Genomic DNA, 14,556 nt, shown 5'->3' on the forward strand with positions numbered 1-14,556 from the left:
AGGTCCTCCTTGGGCGCCGTCCGGAGGCCCAGCAGGACCCAGGGGAGCCTGTCGACCCAGCCGCCGTCGCGGAGGGTGGCCCGGAGCGCGGCCTTCAATGAGCGGTGAAATCGCTCACACAGGCCGTTAGCCTGGGGGTGGTAGGCCGTGGTTCGGTGCAGCCGGACCCCGAGCCCCTGCGCGACCGCCCCCCAGAGCTCCAAGGTGAACTGGGGGCCGCGGTCGGACGAGATGTCTGAGGGGGCGCCGAACCGGGCGACCCAGGTGGCGATGAAAGCCTGCGCGACATCGGCCGCCATTGTCGACGCCAAGGGCACGGCTTCCGGCCACCGGGTGGTGCGGTCCACCATGGTGAGGACGTAGGTGAAACCCCGCGAGGGGGGCAGAGGTCCCACCAGGTCCACGTGGACGTGGTCAAACCGGCGTTCCGGCACCGTGAACGGGGCCAACGGGGCCTGGGTGTGCCGGTGCACCTTGGCGCGCTGGCACGCGAGGCACGTCCTGGCCCAGCCGCGGACGGCCTTCCGGAGGCCATGCCAGACGAACTTGTCGGCGATCAGCCTTTGGGAGGCCCTCGCGCCCGGGTGGGACAGGCCGTGGATGGCGTCAAACACCTGGCACTGCCAGCCCGCGGGCACGATGGGGCGAGGACGCCCGAGGGAGACGTCGCACAAGAGGGCCGCGCCCGCGCCGTCGAACGCCACCTCGGTGACGCGGAGGCCCGTGACGGCGGTCCGCAAGGCCTGGACGTCGGGGTCAGCGGCCTGGTCCGCTGCCATCCGGGCATAGTCGATGCCGAGGTGGACTGCGTGGGCGACGGCCCGGGAAAGGCAATCCGCCACCGGGTTGTCCTTCCCCGCGACGTGCTGGATGTCCGTCGTGTACTCGGACACGGCCGAGAGGTGACGCTGCTGCCGGGCCGACCACGGCTCGGTGACCTTGCCCATCGCGAAGATCAGCGGCTTGTGGTCGACGAAGGCAGTGAACGCACGGCCCTCGAGCAGATGGCGGAAGTGCCTGACCGCCAAGTGAAGCCTGAGCAACTCGCGGTCGAAGGTACTGTAACGGCGTTCGGGCGGGCGAAGCTGCCGGCTAAAGAACGCCAGCGGTTGCCAAGCTCCACGCACCCATTGCTCGTGCACCGCGCCCACCGCGTAGTCCGAGGCATCGGTGGTGAGGGCGATCGGTGCATCGGGCGCCGGGTGCGTGAGCATGGTGGCGTTAGCCAAGGCGAGCTTCGCGCCCGTGAACGCCGTGTCCATCTGCTCGGTCCAGGTAACGTCGCCTTTGCCCGGCTTACCTCGGAGAGCTTCGTGCAGGGGGCGCAGGAGCTGGGCGATACGGGGCAGGAACCGATGGTAAAAGTTCACCATGCCCAGGAACTCCTGCAGCCCTCTGATCGTGCGGGGGCGCGGAAACCCCTTCACCGCCTCCACCTTGGCCGGCAGGGGGACGGCTCCGTGCCTGGTGACACGGTGCCCCAGAAAATCGATTATGGTGGCGCCGAACCGGCACTTTGCGGGGTTCACAATCAGGCCATGCTGGCCCAGGCGTTCGAAGAGCGTGCGAAGGTGGCGTAGGTGCTCTTCGCGGGACGCGCTGGCGACGAGGATATCATCCAGGTAGACGTAGACAAAATGCAAGTCACGCAGGACGCTGTCCATCAGTCGCTGGAACGCCTGAGCCACATTCTTCAGACCGAAGGGCATGCGCAGGAACTCGAAGAGTCCGAATGGCGTGATGACCGCCGTTTTCGGGACGTCCTCCGGCCTGATGGGGACCTGATGGTAGCCGCGTATGAGGTCCACCTTCGAGAAGAAGGACATGCCCGCCAAACTGGCGGAAAAGTCCTGAATGTGGGGGACGGGGTAGCGGTCGGGAGTCGTGGCGTCATTGAGACGGCGATAGTCCCCGCACGGTCGCCATCCCCCGCCGGGCTTCGGCACGATGTGCAGCGGCGACGCCCAAGCGCTCTCTGAGCGCCGAACGATGCCGAGTCGCTCCAGGGTAGCGAACCCCGCTTTTGCCACCGCCAGCTTCGTCGGCTCGAGGCGGCGTGCCCGGGCGTAGACCGGTGGCCCGACGGTGGGGATGTGATGGGCCACCCCGTGCTTGACGGCCCCCGCCGAGAAGGTGGGCCACGTGAGGGCCGGGAAGCCGGCGAGGAGGCGGGTGAATGCGTCCGCTGCCGGAAGCGTACAGACCAACGTGGCCGGAACGGAACCGTTCGGCAAGCCGCTTGGCAAGCCGCTCGTTGAGCTGGGCAACGCACAAGCGAGCGAGCTGAACATCTCGGCCTGGACAAGACGTCTGCGCTTGACGTCGACCAGGAGCCCATTAGTGCACAGGAAGTCCGCGCCAAGCAGTGCCATGGGCACGTCAGCGGTGACGAACGTCCATCGGAAAACCTGCCCTCCGAACCGCAGAGAGAGGCAGCGTTTTCCGTACGTACGGATGGGCGTCCCGTTCGCGGCAAGCAGCGCGGGGCCCCCACCCGCGGCGTGCTTGTCTGACGTGCCGGCGGGAACGACACTCACCTGCGCTCCCGTGTCGCACAGGTAACGGCGCCCAGAGAAGGTGTCCGTTATGAACAGCAGGCTGCTCGAACGGCCGGCGCTCATATATTAGGCTGAACAAACTACATCATTTGCGTAGTTTGAGCGTAATTATTAGTCTCGCCCATTCCCAAAGAGACGGTCGATGGTGGACAGCAGACGGCAGGCTGTAGAGTAGATGGTAGACTGAGTGTGAATGTGTCTGCACACAGTCCAACTTTAATATTTACATTTGATTACGTGTTGCCACGTGAATGGGATTCCCATGTCTGTAGTTACAAGTTTGGGTCATTCGATCAAGATCAGGTTATTTAAATGTTCGTAAAACATTTACAAGATTGTTGTTTACAGATGTAGGAGAAAAGTTAATCAGGAGTGCAACATGACAATGATGGGCCAAATGGCCTCATTTCCATGTTAAAGGTTGTACAGGATCTTGCGACCATGAATTCAACTCAGAGTAGTCCCACGGAGACCGAGGACCCATTGTGTATTGATTTCCATTTCTGCATGCTGTAGTGAGCACCATGAAGGCTACAGCCGGAAGAGCTTTTTATTACCCAGACCAACCATCATCTATCTATAATTCCAGCAATCTCTGTGTGTATGTTTGTATGTTTGTATGTTTGTATGTTTGTATGTTTGTATGTATGTTTGTCTGTGACCACTGTTTCTCGACAACTACCGGTCCGATATACTTGAAACTTGCCAGGTATATTGCTGGGGACCCGAGGATGTGCCTTTTCAAGGTTTGAAATTAATCGGACAAGCAGTTACCGAGCTATGTCCAAAAAACGATTCAACCAATCAGAGAGCAGCGAGCTATCACGTGTGCCGAACGTGGCGAACAGACTCTGCCTCGGACGGCACATTTGAGAGCGTATTCATTTATTTCACGTTTGCAAACTATGTTGGCGCTATGTTGGCGTTAAACTATGTTTTAAAACTAATAAAAACTAATTTGCGATTCATCGTAACTGCGATATACGACCGTCCGGAGCTCCCGTGAGAGCGTGCGCCATTACGGATAGTAATTCAATTAAAAACATAAAAACATTGTCCCAATTCAGTCAGAGCGAAGGGCGTTGTTTTAAGCGAAGAGCGTTTTATTTTTCCCCTTAAATTCAGTCGCCGGACGGTGAAAGCTTTTTTTTGGGGGCAGCTACTGGCAGCGACGTACGGCCAATCACAGGACACGTTGTTGTGTCGACGTGCCGTGTTGTTTTCCCTCGCGGTTTGGAATGTTTTTCCTTTTCATTTCTTTTCTCTTCCTTACGGAAGTACGGGCATTTCCTTAAATTTGCGATTCTTTCGCTTTCCTGCGCGTTTGGGCACGCTATGGCGATTTCTTTACCAAACTCCGAAGCCGTTCGCTTTGGACCAAACCATTTCATGTAAATAGAGGGGGGGGGATTGTCACCGTACTCGCAAGCCGTTTGCTTTGGACCAAACCATTTCATGTAAATAGAGGGGGGGGGATATAATTTTAGATATAGATATAGTACGGGCATGCCCTAGTCTATCTATAATTCCACTAATCTCTGTGTGTATGTTTGTTTGTTTGTCTGTGACCGCTGTTTCTCGACAACCACGGGTCCGATATACTTGAAACTTGCCAGGTATATTGCTGGGGACCCGAGGATGTGCCTTTTCAAGGTTTCATATTAATCGGACAAGTAGTTACCGAGCTATGTCCAAAAAACGATTCAACCAATCAGAGAGAAGCGAGTTATCACGTGTGCCGAACGTGGCGAACAGACTCTGCCTCGGACGGCACATTTGAGAGCGTATTCATTTATTTCACGTTGGCAAACTATGTTGCCGCTATGTTGGCGTTAAACTATGTTTTAAAACTAATTTGCGATTCTTTCGCTTTCCTGCGCTTTGTGCACGCTATGGCGATTTCTTTACCAAACTCTGCAAGCTGTTCGCTTTGGACCAAACCATTACATGTAAATAGAGGGGGGGGATTGTCACCGTACTCGCAAGCCGTTCGCTTTGGACCAAACCATTTCATGTAAATAGAGGGGGGGGGGGGGGGGATTGTCACCGTACTCGCAAGCCGTTCGCTTTGGACCAAACCATTTCATGTAAATAGAGGGGGGGGGATATAATTTTAGATATAGATATAGTACGGGCATGCCCTAGTAAGAATAATAGCAACTCGTCACATCTTAAGAATAACTACATCTGTCCGTATTGCCTCATAACATGATATGAGCGGGGTGAAATGGTATGTAGCAGTGACCACTACTGGCACCAAGATGCTCTCTTGGTGTCCTTTGTAAAGAGTAGCTGAGCTATTGCGGGCACCATGGCCAAAATACAAATTCCTACCCTCACCTATGGAGGGCACCGCATCAGCGGCACAGCCGTGCCCTCAGCCAATGATGCTATCCTGCAGCCTTGTGCTGTACGTGTAAGAAGAAGAGGAATGAATTTGTATGAACGCCGTTTGTGAGAATATAATTTTTTTACATCTGAAGGTGGACAGTTTTCATCCCTGTTTGTCTGTCTGTCTGTGTCTGACTGTGAGCAGGATATCTCAAAAGTTATGGACGGATTCGGACGAAACTTGGTGGACAGGTTGGGTGTGTGACAAGGGCGAATTGATTCGATTTTGGTGAAGATGCGTATCCGGATACAAGGATTTTTAAAGTGATTCTTTACAATTGAGAGATAAGGCCAATAACGATATTTAAAAACGTTGTGGACGAGTTATGTCAAAACTTAGTGGATGAGTTTGATAGATGAGAAGAACAAGCTGATTCAATTTTGGTTCAGGTCCTCGTACAGATCTGACCTAACTGTCGGATACACAATGTAAACTGTTCCGCCTGGCGGAGGTATGTGTTCTACCGAGTGCCGTACTTGTTTTATTAATGTGTTTCAGATACGGCGAGATCGTAAACGTGAATTTGGTTCGTGACAAAAAAACTGGGAAGCAGAAGGGATTCGTATTCATCTGCTATGAAGATCAGAGAAGCACCATCTTGGCTGTGGATAACTTGAATGGCATCAAGGTATCTCTGCCGTTCCTTATTCTCATGAATGTGTCAGCAGGAAACACGAGCCCCATTAACTTTATGGCGTCTTGTACATCCGTGCTCAAGTTTTGGTCTTCATTTAAATTTTCATGCTTATCTTTGAACTAGATGGCAGTTATTACCCTCGCCAGATAAGAGTGTATTGAATTTGAGTCAGTTTGTCTGTTTGTTTGTCTGTCTGTTTGTTTGTCCGCACAGAATAAATATGATTTTCTCTGCAACCGCTGGTCCGATTGACAGGAAATTTTCACCATGGGTGCAGTCCTCCTGTAGAATTTTTTTAATGATAATTATGACGTCATAGGTCACGTGGTATGGGTGCCATATTGGAAAAACCGAAAATGATTGCACCTCTATATCTCCAAAAGCGCTGCATATTAAAAAAACGAGACATGGCTCATTGTAAAGAACACTCCATGGGGAATAACATATGTTAATGATTATGTCATTGAGGCCTGGTGTTGGCTTAGCGATTAGGGTGCCAGCTTGGGATCCTAGGATCCTGGGTTTGAATCCCGGTTGATTGCTGAATTAACGCCAGGGGGGTTGACTCAGCCTGTCATCCTTCCGAGTTCGGCAAATTGAGTACCAGTTCACTGGTAATTCCTTGTGTGTGGCAAGAGGCAACTAACGGTTGGCGGCAGGAAGGGCATCCGGCCGTAAAATATTGCTTCAAAAAGGGGACCATGGTGCCCGAAAAAGGCCAACCTCTGCTCTGCGGGGAAAAATGGCCTCTAAAGGTGGTTCTAATGATGACGTCATAGGTGCCTCCACTATGATGTCATAATTTGACAAGTACAAAACTTCATCCGATGAAGATGAAATTTTTTGAGTGTCATCTCGGCATAAATTGGTGGAGAAAAAAAATAATGACGTCATCGGTCACATGGTTCGGTCGCCATATTTGTTTTAACACAAAAGCCTTAAAAACCACTAAAACCACTAAAAACACATCCTGGCGAGGCTCTGCAATCTCTGATTGCTCTTTCTTGTTTACTCATTGCAAACGGCCAGGGTGAAATTGGTTGTCAGCAGGTTTTGGTTGTTTTAGCACATTTGTCTAGTAATGTTAAAATGCTAATTGTGGCTTACCCAATAATTAGGCAACCATCCAGCTTGATCCGTAACAACAGGAAAATGGTTGTCTCTTGTTCCTCAGCAATGCTGGTCTCTGTCTTCCACCGCCTCCTTTCTGGTCTTGCACCTCTGCTCTTTCTGTGCTCTGTCCCCAATTCAGCCCCCCTCTCTCCGGCCACAGGTTTCTGCAGGACTTACAAGATCTGCCAACAACATCCTTGTGAAACTCCCAAAATCCAGAATCAATGCTTGCTCACCTCCACTCATTCGTTCCTCTTTTTCCGCACATGTGGCATCAACTTCCACATTCTTCAATCGCATTCTTTCCTCCAGGTCAAGACAGCTACTGACCACCATTTCAGATAATCCCCAATCCAAAACCACGATCTTTTGTAGCCCCATTAACCCTCCGCCAGCCCACCTTTTTCCAAGTTTACAGTTTTTCCTTCCTGAGAGTTTGCTTCTGTATCCATCTTGTCCACCTACCATCACCTTCTTTATTCCCAACATCCCTTGTTACTCCAAGTAGGCATCTAATTAGTCCCTCATCCCTGCTGTTGGTGTGACCCCTCTCTCTTTCTTTTTACTGGCCCTTTTGCTGTGTTCCTTCCGTTATATGATCCGTTCTATGTTATTTTTTTTGCCTAGACCAAGCTTTCTTTTTTGACAGTTTTTTGACACCTTTTAACATGAAATATTGGACAGGATATAACAGTAACACCTGGGCGAAGATGTAACCTAAAAACACGACAAATCCAGTTTGGAAAAATTAGCTTTAGTAAGATGGAAACTGGAGCTGCAGATTCCATCAGCATGTGGAAAAACTCAAAATCTCTCTTCCTGTTTATTCATTCCCATGCTCCTATGTTGCATATTGCAAATATTTACTCAGAATTCCATGACAATTGAAGTTTTCATTTGTACCTACAAGTGATACGTATGCAGCATACACATTAGAAATTTCATGCAGGTGTCACGGTTTCTACGTCCGCTGTTCAATAAGAACGTAGGACAAACGCCTTGAGAATATGAGCCGTTTTTATTATGGAGCCGTTACACATGTGCGGGAGATAGGAGGGCACGAAACTGGCCGTCCTTTCTCGAAATATATTTCCCAGTGAGCTTCATTTATAAGCAGGCAAGAACAATATTGTAAGTGTTTTTCCTCCAAGAGTATGCCACGCACCCATAGTGCCACGCATACAATCTTGAAGGTCAGATTCCAACACGGAATGACCTGTTCTCCTGAAAAACCCACAATGTGTTTTAAAATCTTCAGACAAGCAGAGAGAAACACAGACCAGCTTTGTGGTCAGAACAACAAATGCAAGATAAAAAAAAGATCACAGTGCATGACATGTGCATCCTCAGCAGACTAATGAGAAAAGGTTTGATGAAGCAACCATCAGCTCCCACATTCCTTTCTCCTGTTCAGATATTAAATAATAAAACATTTTAAAAATATTATAGAACATGGAATCCCATTAACATTTCAGATCTGCAACGAAGACGTCTGGTCCGATGTAGATGTGCTCCACTAGAGGGTGACCAACTCCCCTGCGGAACTGGCTCCCTCCATCTTGCACAAACGTGGTCCTTGCAGATATTCGAGGTTAATATAGGTCCATGCTCATGAGAGCCCGCACATGTTGTTGTTCTGGGGAATACATAATGTCATCAATCTCCTGTATCATCTGCTCCTGTTTAGAGTACAGAGCATGGCAATTTAAGAAAAAGACAGAGACTTCCTTTGTGTCAAAGTCATCCATGGACGTGCGCTCAGAGGGATCCGGAGTAACAGGTGGATATTGCGGTTCCTCGTCGTCGTTTTTGTCCTCTTTCTCGTTCACTTGTAGTTGAGCCAACAGAGACTTAGAACTAGGAAAAAAATCTCTCAAGACACAGGCGAAGAAAATATATCATTATAAACACAGCAAAGACAAGGCTTACGATTATCGTAAGTCCCCATAAAATCCAAGACAATATGGTGTACCCAAGGCTACCAAACCATCCAGAAAGCCAATTTGTTATACCCAGATCCTCCTGGGAAATTCTATCCACCTGTAGTCTCCTGCTCGTCTCCCTCAGTCGGTTAATGGCCTTGTTTACTCCTAACGGATTCGGGATCCAAGTGCAACATTTTCCCTTGATCACCCCACATACCCCTCCACGTTCCGCCAAGAGGATGTCGAGCGCTACCTGGTTCTGCATCACCATGGTCCACATTTCTACCACAGTATCTAACAATTCCTTATGGGCCTGTAGGGTATCATTGGCAACTCTTTCTAGGGCTAAAGCAATTTTGTCTATCCTATAGCTATTCATAACGACTCCTGTTCCCGCGAGGAAGAATCCCAATGCTTTCTCCCATCCATGTCCAAAAAGAGTAGTCTTTTTGTCTCGGTCCCACATTGCCCTCCCGGACCCTTCCCGGAGAGATGTCGAGGCTATCTAAAAGGAGGATTTCAGGAATTACTGAACCTAGATAGCATGTCCCCTTCCAGTCATCAGGCAGATACGGGTATGCTTTATCTCCACAAACAAACATCGTCCCATGTGGAGAAACCATGTGGTTTGAAAGGCATTTCATACCCTCTGAATCCCCCTTCTTGGGAACAGTAGAAAAAATAACAGCTGGTAGGGTAGTTGTATTATCTTGCAACCCCACCTGAACAGTCATTGCTCCCTTTGAAGACCTTGGTTTTCTCCCAGGTAAGACAATGTTGCATTCAGAAACTCCCATCTCAGTTTTTCCCCTCCCTTGGATGCAAACCACACCTGTTCGTTTTTCTACCCAATCTGGTTTAGGACGAGTTACCCTGTCCTGAATCATCGGGACATATCCAAATTTACGAGTGCATTCGGCATCATTCCTTATCCCTGTCCTTTTTACAGTGGTTCTAATACAGGTGTTTCCCAATGGAGCCGAGCATAAATCATTAAGTGACAATGGGATAACTTTCATCTTGATACCCTACCCGTGGAGGTGCTCTCTGGCATTGGCATACAAGACCAGCAATTTGTGCGAGTCTGTGCCGCCACTACTTCCCTAGCCACTCCCCAGTCGGTATTTGATTCTCCAGGTTCTCCCCTTATCACTTCGCTATGATCCACTGGCTGATACCCCTTGATGGTTATTTTTACCTGGTAGGTTTGTCCCACACACGTTTCTCTGCAAGTTTTATGTTTAACCAGGCACCTCAAATTCTGTGCTTGTTTAGCTTGGTCATAAATCGAGGTTATTAAAGCGTAATTTTTAGTTCCCCGTTTATATCCTGTTTTCTTAGTTTTTCTTTTTTTCCACCGACTGATAGAAAAATACTTCAGTACCACTTCCCATTTGCCTTTTATTTTCCGAGACCATTGTACTATGCGGACAGGGATTGGAGACAAACAACAACAACATGCATTTTAAAGACCATTTTCCCTGCTAGAGCGGGGGTTAGCCTTGCGGTCCCCATGACAATCTTCTCCATTTTGCCCTATTTTCTGCATCTCTCCTTGTTAACCCCCTTGCCCGCATTTCTTCTTCCACCATCTTTAGCCAAGTCTTTCTCGGTCTTCCCCGTCTTCTACTTCCTTCTACATTCATTTCCATCACTCTTCTCAACCAGTCACTTTCATCCTTCCTCAACACATGACCAAACCATCTCAACCTGTTCCTCTTCACAGCATCAATCACAGGCTCGATTCCCATCATCTTTCGCAATTCATCATTTGTCTTCCTCTCTCTCAACGATACTCCGCACATCCGTCGAACCATTCGCATTTCCACCCTTTCCAACCTTCGTTGCTGCTCTACGTTCATTACCCATGTCTCGCTCCCATAAATCATAACACTTCTCACACATGCAGCATACACCTTTCCCTTCAGCTTCAACGACACTCCCCTCATCATCAGCACGCCACTCACTTCCCGAAACTTCTTCCATGCACATCTCACTCGAGCAACCGTTGCCGAGTCTGATCCACCTTCTCCATTCAGCATGTCTCCGAGGTAGCAAAATGTTTTCACACCTTCCAGCTTCACGCCGTCTCCAAGATCCAACTCAACATTTCCTCCATCTGCAGCTCCCTTTGTGCACACCTTACATTTGAATGTAGCTGCCACCCTGGTTAATGACCCTCTCAGACCACTACATTTTTGATGAACCCACTCAGCACACATTGTACACTGAATGGAGTTCACTCCGACACCCTTCCTACACACAGCACAGGGCCACTTCCCAGTTCTTTCCACCTCACCACATGCTTTACCACTTGCCATCACCTTCGTCTTTCCGATATTCACCTTCAGACCTTTTGTCTCCATACATTCCATCCACGTGTTCATCTTTTCCTTCAGTCCATCCATACTTTCCGCAATCAACACCAGATCATCTGCATACAACAACTCCCACGGTAAACCCTCCTTTACGTTCTGAGGCAGCACCTCCATCACAGCTACAAATAGTAGTGGACTTAGTACCGACCCCTGATGCACTCCCACCTTCACCTCAAACTCACCACTGTTCCCGTCCTTCGTCCTTACAGCTGTGCGCGCTCTTTTGTACATTGCCATCACTACTCTGATCAACCATTCCTCCACTCCTAACTTCCTCAATGCCCATGTCAATACTTTGCGTGGAACCCGATCGAATGCTTTCTCCAGATCAACAAACCCAAGAAACAACTTCTTCCTCTTCTCCATGTACTTCTCCTGCAACTGCCTCACAATGAAAAGCGCGTCTGTCGTTCCTCTTCCTGGCATAAATCCAAACTGCATTTCGTCGATCTTCACTTTCTTCCTTATCCTCCTCTCCAACACCCTTTCCAATACCTTCATTCCATGCTCCAATAACTTTATCGCTCGGTACGAGCCACACTCCAGAGGGTCACCTTTCCCCTTGTATAGAGGGACGAGGGTACTCAGTTCCCAACCCACTGGAATGCGGCCTTCTTTCACCACCAGATTACAGATCTCTGTCATTCTCTTCACACCCCAACTTCCTGCTGCCTTCAACATATCTCCCACAACTCCCGTCGGCCCTCCCGCTTTTCTACCCTTCATTGCTTTTATCGCTTCCTCAACTTCCTTCTCAGTTATCTTCTCTGCCGGTCCTAAAACTGGGTTACTCTCTATGTTGCCATCCCATTCATTCTCTGTATTCAACAGCATTTCCATATATCTTTTCCATCTTCCTTTAATTACATCTGGGTCGACAACGATTTGTCTCACTTCATCCTTCAAGCAGCTCACCCCCATCACATCACACCTCTCTTTCGCTATCTGCTTTGCAATCCTGAATACTGCTTTCTGACCCTCTTCCGAATCCAAGCGTTCTCCGAACATTTTCCTACATGCCTCCTGCGCCTTTGCTACCTCTTTCTTTGCAGCCTTCCTGGCTGCCTTATAACTTTCATGCTCTGCTGTTTCTGCTCCCGTACCCTTCGCCTTCTGCCACTCCTTGAACTTCTTCCTCTTCTCGTCAATCCTCTTTCCAACTTCATCATCCCACCACCATGTTTCCGAGTGCCTCGGTGGTCCTTTTGTCCATCCACATACCTCACCAACGGCTCCCAACAGACTAGCTTTCATTGACATCCAACCACTTTCAAGCTCAACCACATCATCCTCGACCCTACTCAGCCTCTCTTTTAATGCCTCCCTTACTGTCACCTCTTTCAACCTCCACACCTTCATTCTCGGTTGGTACTTCACCCGCCGAGCTCTCCTCGCACCTTTCACCCTTACGTCGCAGACAACCAAGTGGTGCTGTGAAACAGCCTCCTCCCCCGGGATCACCTTTGTGTCTCGGAGGTGCCCCCTATCTCGCCTACGCACCATCAGGTAGTCAACGGTTGTCGTCGACCCACCTGACGTGTATGTAACAAGCTTATTATCCTCTTTCTGGAACTGAGTATTACAAATCAACAAATCAGCTCCATCAGCAAACTCCAAAATCCTTTCACCTTCTCCATTTCTCACACCATATCCGTAACCCCCATGAACTCCGTCAAAACCATCCATACTCCTTCCCACATGTCCATTTAGTCTAGTAGGAAGACTAGGTCCCCCTGCACCCCCCGGAGATATACTTCTAATCAGTGTTTCTAGATTGGAAAAAATGTGTAGAAAATGACTAGCTATGGCCCCAAGCTGAAACAATGTCCCACATACCATTTTTATGCAAATTACTGCTGCCATTATCAAAAAAACGATTTTTGACATATCTCAGCCAATATTGCAGATAATTGAAAAATGAAGGTGTCTAGACCCATGTTTTGAAGGGCATAGATCATGATAGAACTATTCATAACATGATTACATGTGTCTATGGTATACTAGTATGCTAATTAGTGCTTTATTTACAAAATAATCACAGTTTTACGAAATAATAGACTCATATTAAGGTCCGTCTACACAGACGTTAACACAAAGTTTTATTTTTCTAAATATTACAACTGTCAAAATAGTCCTAGCACTCAATGTGACCACTCTTCTCTTGCTTGTTTTAGATAAACATCATTAGCATTAGTGATTCTACACTGAGTCAGTCATCATCATTTTCATCGAAATCGTCAGAGTCAAACTCTTCTTCTCCTTCCTCTTCCTCCTCCTCTTCGTGCTCTCCTGTGTTCAGAAGATCCACCAGTGAGGTTGGTAGGATGGGACCACTGGACCACATTGGTTTCAACAGTCCTTCATCAGTCCTTATCCATCCTTGCTCCTCATAAGGTTTTGGCTTTTCGATGATAGGTTGATCGGCTCTTTTGTACAATGCTACGCGGTGGTTCACACGCTGGATGTGCGGCTTCTGAAGACATCCTACCTCCAGACCTTGTCCGCTTTCTCAGCGTGCTAATGACTGGCAAGGAGGGCATCGAGACAGAAAAGGTGAAGCGTCTGGTCTTCTCCATTGGACAAGATCTGTGCCGTGCAGTGTCAGATGGAAAATGGAAGTTACCAAAGCACATTCTCCTCTGTGTGACTGTAAGGCACCTGTTCCGAAGCAAACAGCTCACCACAATACTACACAGGCTTGGACACTCTGAGAGCTACGATTTCGCCTTGGAGTTGGAAACTGCTCTCGCCAAGGTCCTGGATGAAGTCTCAACTTATCGTACACCATAAATTGTGACAGGAGAGGGCAACCTTGTATTCCACTGTGAGTGGGACAACTTGAATAAAACCACTACCAGTGTGCACGGCAGCAACATTGTAAACAGTGCTGGAGGAATCATGGTGCAGGAGGTCAAGCCCGGGTTCGAGAGCAGCAAGGACCGAATGCTACCTACCATCAATAGGTCACAACAGCGTAGCCTGAAGGTCGACACACCAAAAACTCTCCCACCCTTGCACTTTACTCGCGTTGGCCCGAAGTTCCCTGAAGGCTCATCATTCACACCGCCAGCAGAGAATGACACAGTCTATGCCACTACGATGCAAGAGTACTACATCTGAAGTCTCACTACAAAGTCCTCACATGCAAAGAGCAAATTCATTTGGCCAGCGCCAGATGATGGGAAGGGCTTTCATGCAGACACCCAGATCAAATGTATTCAGGACCCATCTCTGACCCACCTCAGCAGTTGCTGCCTCGGAACGCTTCAGTAGCTCACGAACAACTGCGTTGTCTGTGATCGGTTGGTGGATAGGCGTGCAGTAGTCGACTGTTGATTTGCTGGGTGGGGGAGAACCAGTTGCAGAGGTGAAACCCCCTAGCCCAGGCACAGGCTGCAGGCCACAGCTTCCGATGTATCTGATGAAGAGCCAGATGTAGTACTCTTGCATCGTAGTGGCATAGACTGTGTCATTCTCTGCTGGCGGTGTGAATGATGAGCCTTCAGGGAACTTCGGGCCAACGCGAGTAAAGTGCAAGGGTGGGAGAGTTTTT

This window comes from Myxine glutinosa, chromosome 4, assembly GCF_964187855.1.
Source record: "Myxine glutinosa chromosome 4, kmMyxGlut1.1, whole genome shotgun sequence".
Classification (NCBI taxonomy): Eukaryota; Metazoa; Chordata; class Myxini; order Myxiniformes; family Myxinidae; genus Myxine; species Myxine glutinosa.